Source organism: Chinchilla lanigera, unplaced genomic scaffold (genome assembly GCF_000276665.1).
Source record: "Chinchilla lanigera isolate Chin_1 unplaced genomic scaffold, ChiLan1.0 scaffold00012, whole genome shotgun sequence".
Classification (NCBI taxonomy): domain Eukaryota; kingdom Metazoa; phylum Chordata; class Mammalia; order Rodentia; family Chinchillidae; genus Chinchilla; species Chinchilla lanigera.
In genome coordinates, this window is record NW_004955413.1 from 2,170,688 (window position 1) to 2,179,193 (window position 8,506).

Genomic DNA, 8,506 nt, shown 5'->3' on the forward strand with positions numbered 1-8,506 from the left:
TTTTTTTTTTTTTTTTTTTTTTTTTTTTTTTTTTTTTTTTGATGCTTTGTGATAGTTTCTTTGCACTCAGGGTTTTGTTCATAAAGTCTTTGCCTAAAATAATGTCTTCAAGAATTTTATCTATTCTATCTTCCAGCAGATTTAGTGTTTCTGTTTTAATATTTAGATCTTTGATCCATTTCTATTTTAGTTTATTTCATGTTGAAAGATATGGCTCTAGTTTTAATTTTTGGCATGTGGAAAGTCAGTTTCTCCAGCACCATTTATTAAAGAGGGTATCTTTCTTCTGGTGAAAGTGTTTGGTTGTTTTGTCAAAGATAAGGTGGATAAAGTGGCTGAATATGTCTGAAGTTGTTTCTGCATCTTTTAATCTGTTCCATTGATCCTCAGGTCTTTTTGTTTGTTTTGTCAGTACCATGCTGTTTTTATAACAGTAGCTTTGTAGTATAATTTCAAGGCAGGGATTGTTATGTCTCCTGCTTTGCCTTTGTTGCCCAGAAATACTTTTGCTATTCTTGGGCTCTTCTTGTTCGAAATGAATCTTGGGATTGTTTTCTCTAATTTTGTGTGATATGCTATTTGAATTTTATTGGGATTGCATTAAATCTGTATAACAATTTTGGAAGTATGGCCATTTTCACTAGAATGGTTTTTCCTACCCAAGGTCAAGGGATATCTTTCCATTTTCTGATATCCTCTTTGATCTCTTTTTCAGAGCACTGTAATTTTCAGTGTAAAGCTCTTTTACTTCCTTCATTAGACTGATTGCTAGATTTTTCTTTTTTTCCAAGGGATGCTATTGTGAAAGTTATTGTTTTTCTAATTTCTCTGTCCTTGAGTTTGTTATTCATGTACAGGAAGGCTATCGATTTTTGAGTGTTGATTTTGTATCCAGCTATGTGCCTGAATTTGGTTATTAAATGTAGAAGTCTTTTGGTGGAGAGTTTTGGGGATCTTCTATGTAGACTATCACGCCATCTGCAAGTAATGATCATTTAATTTTTTTTCTTATTCTTATTCTTTTTATTTCTTTCTCTTGTCTAATTGCTTTTGCTAATATTTCCAGAACTGTATTGAATAAGAGTGGTGACAGTGGACATCCTTGTCTTATTCCCATTTTTTGAGTGAAAGCTTTCAGTTTTTGTTCATTTAGTATGGTGTTGGCTGTTGGTTTGTCATAGATGGCTTTTATCAGATTGAGATAAAGGCCATCCATTCCAATTTTGTGTAGGGTTTTTATAATGAATGTGTTTTGGACTTTGTTAAACACTTTTTCTGCATGTATTGAGATGATCAGATAGTTTTTGTCCTTGGCTCTGTTAATATGGTGTATTACATTTATTGATTTGCATATGTTGAAATATCCCTACATCCCTAGGATGAATGGTATTTGATATTCATGATTTGCTGGATTCTCTTTGCCAGTATCTTATTGAGGATTTCTGCATCTATGTTCAGTAAGGAGATGGGCCTATAGTTCTCCTTTTTGGTTGGATCATTCTCTGGCTTTGGTATCAGGGAAGTGCTTGCTTCCAGGAATGAACTTGGGAGTATTGCTTCCTTTTCAATTTCATTAAAGAGTTTGAGAAGTAGCATCACTGGGTCTTCTCTAAGTTTGTTGTGGAATTCAGAAGTAGTGGAGTTGAAAACTTGGTTTCAACTCCACTACTTTGGTTCTGAAACCAATATTCCAATATATGTGTGACAGATACAGTTTGTTTGCTAAATAGAAAATTCTTTTTCTCTTGGCCTCTTAAATTGTGCCTTTCATGTAATAAGGATGAATTGCATTTTCAGAGATAAACTGTTTCCTTTCAAATCATGGACTTTTACAAATACTTAATTTGAATGAATACCTTTTCCTTTGACATTTTTCTTGTTTTTAACCTTAGGAAAACCAGAATAGTATTGGACAAAATTGTTTTAAATTTATCTTTCACCTCTGTGTCCCATTCTATTTTGCTTTGTGATTTCTCTATTTAATAATAAATTAGTTTTTAAAAAGACTTCTGGATTTAATAACCAAATTCAGGCACATAGCTGGATACAAAATCAACACTCAAAAATCGATAGCTTTCCTGTACATGAATAACAAACTCAAGGAGAGAGAAATTAGAAAAACAACAACTTTCACAATAGCATCCCCTGAAAAAAAAGAAAAATCTAGGAATCAGTCTAATGAAGGAAGTAAAAGATCTTTACATTGAAAATTACAGTGCTCTGAAAAAGAGATCAAAGAGGATATCAGAAAATGGAAAGATATCCCTTGACCTTGGGTAGGAAGAACCAATCTAGTGAAAATGGCCATACTTCCAAAATTGTTGTACAGATTTAATACAGTCCCAATCAAAATGCAAATAGCATATCTCACAGAATTAGAAAAAAAATTCTAGAATTCATTTGGAATGAGAAGAGCCCAAGAATAGCAAAAATATTTCTGGGCAGCAAAGACAAGGCAGGGGACATCACAATCTCTGACTTGAAATTGTACTACAAAGCTACTATGATAGGAACAGCATGGTTTGACAAAACAAAAAGTCCAAAAAACAAAAAAAGAAAAGACAAACAAAAAGTCCTGTAGATCAATGGAACAGATTAGAAGATGTAGAAACAACTCCAGCCATACTCAGTTACTTTATCTTTGACAAAAGAGCCAAGCACCTTCCCTGGAAGAGAGAGCCTCTTTAATAAATGGTGCTGGAAAAACTAGCTTTCCATATGCCAAAGATTAAAAGTAGACCCATATCTTTTACTATACACTAAACTAAAATCAAAATGGATTGAAGATCTAAATATTAAAACAAACATTAAATTTGCTGGAGGATAGAATACGTAGAACACCTGAAGACATTGATATACACAGACTTGCTGAATAAACTCCAGCCACACAGGAACTATCACAAAGGATCAACAACTAGAATCTCATCATAATAAAATGCCTTTACACAGCAAAGGAAAGCACCAACCGAGTGAAGAGATAGCCCACTACTTTTCAGATGAAGTAGTAGAAATGGCAAATAAATACATGAAAAATGTTTATATCCCTGGTTATTTAAGAGATGCAAATTTTTAAAAATGCTGAGACTCCATCTCACTCCAGAAAGAATGGCCGTTGTCAGAAAATTAATCAATAACAAATTCTTGTGGGGTTCTGGGGGAAAAGGAATCCTTCTGCACTGTTGGTGGGAATATAGACTTGTGCAACCACTGTGGAAATCAGTGTGGAGATTCCTCAAAAAACTAAAACTAGAGGTTTCATTTGACCCAGCTATTGTCTTTCTTGGTATCTTCCCAAAAGAATTAAAAACATCATACCACACTGACAGATGCACACCCATGTTTATAGTGGCACAGTTTGTAATAGCTCAATCTTGGAAACAGCTGAAACGTCTTTCTTTTTTTTTTTTTTCAGTACTGGAAATCGAACTCACAACCTTGTGCTTGCCAGGCAGGTGCTGTGCCACTGAGCTAAATCCCCAGCCCCTAAAATGTCCCTCAACTGATGAATGGATAAAGAAGTTCTTTTTATACAACAGAATACTACTCTGCTATAAAGAAAGGTGAACGTGAGACATTTTTAGGTAAATGTGTACCTTGAGACCATACTCTTGAGTGAAATTAGTAAGACACACATGTTTAAATACCGCATTGCTTCTCTGGTGTGAGAAACTGAAAGTATAAGTAAGAAGCAAACTGTATAATAGACATGATGAAATAGGAAGAAAATGTTCAAGTGGCAATGGGAACTATGGAGGTTGGAGGGGGAAAGGAAGGAACAGAAAAGAAAAAAATGGGAAAAGAAATAAATGGAAACAAAGCTTTTGTAAATAAAGAGGGGAAGAGTGGTTGAAAGCAGGGGATTGTGGGGGAAAAATGAATCAAGTTAGTGTCTGCTTTCCATTGATGTACTCTGGGTGTAGGTAACTATAGGCATTTGCCTCAGTGCCAGAATCCTACTACCTTTGTTCATTTGGGAGAAGAGGTTGCAGTGTATTTCTCTGAGTACCCAGTTCTCTGGGAATAGGCTTTATTACTGTTATTGACACAAGATAATCTAGTTATTGGGATCCCAAGAAAACCAATTGATAACAACAACTCTGTAACGTTGGCTATAGTACTTAAATCAGCAACAATAAACTGTCAAAGACAAAGTGGATACTGACATAACCTAAGAAACACTTAACCATAGAAAAGTGGTCTATAATTATAATATAAATACTAAGACACAAATATTGACCTACAGTAAATATCTGCTAAATAGAAGAACTTTATCTCCACTAACAGTGGAACAATATTCATCAGTAATAACATAGAATTAGCTATCTAAAGACTTATAAAGATTATGGTTGTACCAGGCATGGTGGTGCATCCCTGTAATTCCAGCACTGAGGAAGCTGAGGCAGGAGAATTGCTGTGTTAGAAGCCAGCCTGGGCTATTCAGTGAATTTGTGGCCAGCCTGAATTACATAGTGAGACCTTGTCTCAAAACACAAATAAATAAATAAAAGTTATACTAGTGAAGATAGAGGGAGTGGGGAACAGAGAATGAGAAAAGTAAAATAAATTTTGAATTATCAATCAGTGGAAGATGACAAGGAGAAGAGAAACCTGAGATAGGGGATCCTATTGAGGAGCAAAAGGAAATTAATAGTATTAGTTAATAGTAACAAAAGAATGAACAAAACAAAGAAGAAAAAGGAAAAAAACAAACAGGGAGCACAATAAAGAGAAAAATTCCCAAGCTCTGAAAGAATCAATAATAGAACATGAAAGAGAAAAAAATGAGTCAATAAAAAAAAAATTCCTTTGTTTCTGAATGAATGCTTTCTTGGCACCCAGCAGTCATGGAATCTGACAAGTTACAATTTTCTCTGTCTGTGGGTTTGTGATGTATTCTCACTGCTCTAGGGGCCTCTCTTTCTGTACATCCAAGACTGTGGCATCCCTTCCAGCTCAGGCATGTTCTTATGTTGGTAGATGGGAAGAGCAATCACACCTCTGGTCTCTGCTGGTTGTGGGCTGCTGAGTAGTGGTTTAAGCAGACTGTTGGACCTAATGGCAACATTTTCAGATCCAGCCTCCTCTAAAAGCCCCACTCCAAGGGCCTGGTTTCTCACTGTAGAGGAGAAGGTCTTTCCTGGGCTGAGCTTAAATTTCTCAGGGAGTCTATGTCTAGTTTGCACCATCTCCATGACTGTATTGCATAACTGTCTCTCACCCAATCACTGTGGGATGGTACCACTGGAAACCCTGAAGTGGAGCTGTTCTGTGGCTCACTGTTAAAACTGTCTCAAAGTAGAGTCTGGTTAAACATCCTCTGGCAATATGGTGGGCACTGTACTGGGTTTCTTCTCCAGGTCCAGCCTGACATGGAATCACTTTTGGTGTAAAACCCCATGCTCCTTTTGTAGTTTATAATAGTTGTGCACTTTATGTGGCTAGCCTTCCTGGCCAGGTCCATTATTTTTCCTTGGGGTTGTCAGCTCTGGGCCTTGCCTTCCCTCCCTTGTTGTTGGCTTCTTCTATGATAAAGTCAGTTGGTTGGGAAGTGCCTCTGCTACCTGTGCCAAGGGGAAACAAAATGTAAAGTGGACTTAGATTCCTGGGTGGCCACAGCCTGGGCGCAGAATCCAAGTGATTTGAGTTGGCCAGTGAGTGAATATCATGTGGGGGTGGTTTCTATTTGTTCCCTCTTTTTGAAGTTGGAGTCCTTGCATATATTATCTGCAGTTCTTCTGCAGGAAAGACGTGCTTCTTTTTTGGCAGTTCTCAAGAATTTTACTATAAAACAGAACAATCGGAGAATAGGAGCTTACACATTACTATATACATGATATTTAACATATATTACAATTTTATTTCATGAACAGAAATATCTTGTTTTTTCTTTCTTTCTTTCTTTCTTTCTTTCTTTCTTTCTTTCTTTCTTTCTTTCTTCCTCTCTCATCACTGACTTGTATTTTTACTTGATCTTTTAACTTAGAAAAGAATGCATGAGATGAATTTAGGGCCTTGTCCTGTCCTTCATCCTTTAACAAGGAGGCTTTTCCAGTGTTGGTCAATTGTTTCAACTTCGGTGAAACTATTACTTTGCTGTACTTCCCTGCTTGGTCTGGGTTACTCTTTTCAAGCAATTTTCTCTGCTTCTTTTTCTCCTTTACTTTCAAATGCTTTTGATATATTTTTTTTTCTGTTCTCATTTCTTATCTGTCACTGTTTTCTCGGTAGCTACTTTTAAATCTCCAGCTTTATTTCCTCTTTGATTTCCTTAGGGGCCAGAAGTGCTGTATCACTGACATTCACTGGGACCACTTCCTCCAGGGTTATCACCAGCAGATTGGATACCACTTTAATCTCTGGCAACAGCAGTTTTGGGATGAAGTGGAAGTTGGACAGTGCATCTAATTTTAAGAAGAGAGAATCCATCATCTGAATTTCTTCATGCTCTGGATTTTCTTCTTGGGCAGTTTTTGTTGGATGTATCCCTGCTCATAAAGTTTAACTAGTCTCAATTTACTCTTCTCATGGTCTAATGTTAAATGCTTTTTATATTCATATTCATCCTCTTTAGGTTTTTCTGTACATACTACATCATCCCAAGCTTGATCTCTTATCTTCTGCTTAATGATGTCTTCTGTTTGGAAGGTAGTTTCCTCTGTGATTGCAGGTGCCATGGGGACAGCATGGTCAAAGTGCAGAGTCTCCCCAGGAGACTGTTCTCAGGTTGCATCTGTGCCATTCTTTTCTCTTGAGGCTACCAAGTCTTATTTCCCCAACCACTCTTTCTCTAAAGATTTTCATTTATTTTTTCCAGTCTTTTTTCATAAGGGGATTTAATTTCATCCAAATTGTCCTTGACATTTAACACATCTTTATTTTCCTTATCCTCTGGCAGAGCAAAGGTGACTATTTTTGAGCCTTCTTTTTGTTGTTTAACATCTTTGCTTTCTTCAGCGTCATTATCTTCATCCATTTTAGAAATGCTTTCTTCACCCACTTCTTTTCAGCAATTCCTTCCTCTTTTTTGTCTGAACTCAGCTCAGCATGATGAACATTTGGTGTCTTCATCACTCTGAAAACAGATCTAAGAAATCTTCACATTTTAAATTTCTGGAATTTTACCTGACTTAAGTTTTTGATTTTCAAACAGTCCTCCATCTTCATCAGAACCATCCTCTTCATACTCCACTTCCTCATTGCCTGGGAGAAGACTCATGTCCTCATCCTTATTGTTTCACTAACTGTGTTTTGGAAGTAGTATAAAGTTGGTTCCTTTTGTAATTCCATTTGTTGCCAAATCAGTTATCATCAAAATTGTTTATCACAAATTTTTCTAAATGACTTCCAGGGGTGCTACCATCCTCTACCATTTTTTTTTTTTTTTTTTTGAGACAAGGTTTGCTGTGTAATTCAGGCTGGCTTTGAAATCTCAGTGATCCTCCTGCCTCACCTTTTGAGTGCTGAGATTACAGGTGTGTGCCACCATATCTGGCTTCTACCATTTTATTAAAGAAAGACATGATTCTCACCTCTTCTTTTATGCGTGGGCTCATTCATTCAGTCATTTATTTATATCACTTGGACTTGTGGATAGCTATTTTATACTTTTGACTGTAATCCCACAGTATTTTTGTTGTCATTGCTCAAATGGCTCCAGTTTTAGTCTTTGGTGGCTCCTTCTGTTGGCTCTTGTGTCCTTTTGACGTGCCTTCATCACTCTTTGTTCTCTCAGTACTTCCTTATGTTCTATTAGTGCAAGACACACCAACTCATCTTGCATATTTTGTGTCCCATCCTGGAGTCAGCCATTTGTCCGAGAAGTTGGGGTTCCATTGAGGTCTGAGTGCTAAGGGTGCTCATTACTACTGGGGAGTCTTTCTTTTAAGCCCTCTCAGATGGCAGAGCAAGGAAATACACACATGTAGCCTAACCTATGTGTGTATAGATCTATAAACATCTGTATATGTGGCCAACTGTATTTGTCAACTAGTGTTGTGATTATGTGCATTTCCTTTTGGTCTTTACTCTGCCTTTAATCTCACTTGCAAAATAATTTAGCCCTTTCCCTCCCACCCTGGTTGAAGTTTCTAATACAGTTCCACCCTCTTGTTCCATGCACACTGGGAATCAGTTGTCCCTGTCATACCTGCGGGATACTGTGGCTAGACGACGCTGGGTGTTCCAAATTAAGATGGTGTTAACCATAATTTCTCTCAGCACTAGTTAGTAATATTTATGTATGTTGTTAAATTTGTCTCCCCTATAAAGTTTTGTCCCTAGATAGCCTATATATTTTCTTGAACCTGAGAATTTAGTGTCTCTGACCTTGTTGTAAATGAAATCCTTACATCTCCTTTTAAAGTTTAAATTCCAGTTGTTTTCTGCTGGTAAATAACAATTGATTGACTAATTAATTTTGGTGCTAGGAATTAAACCCAAAGCCTGGTGCTTGCTGAGCATATACTTTCCACTGAGCTACACCCCCAACTTCTACATATTATATATA

The 8,506-nt window shown here is 36.7% G+C and overlaps 1 pseudogene; it reads right to left on the bottom strand.

Annotated features, from left to right (window-relative positions):
* Window positions 1–5,847: 5,847 nt before the first annotated feature.
* LOC102014439 lies at window positions 5,848–7,216 on the bottom strand (annotated as a pseudogene).
* Window positions 7,217–8,506: the final 1,290 nt, after the last annotated feature.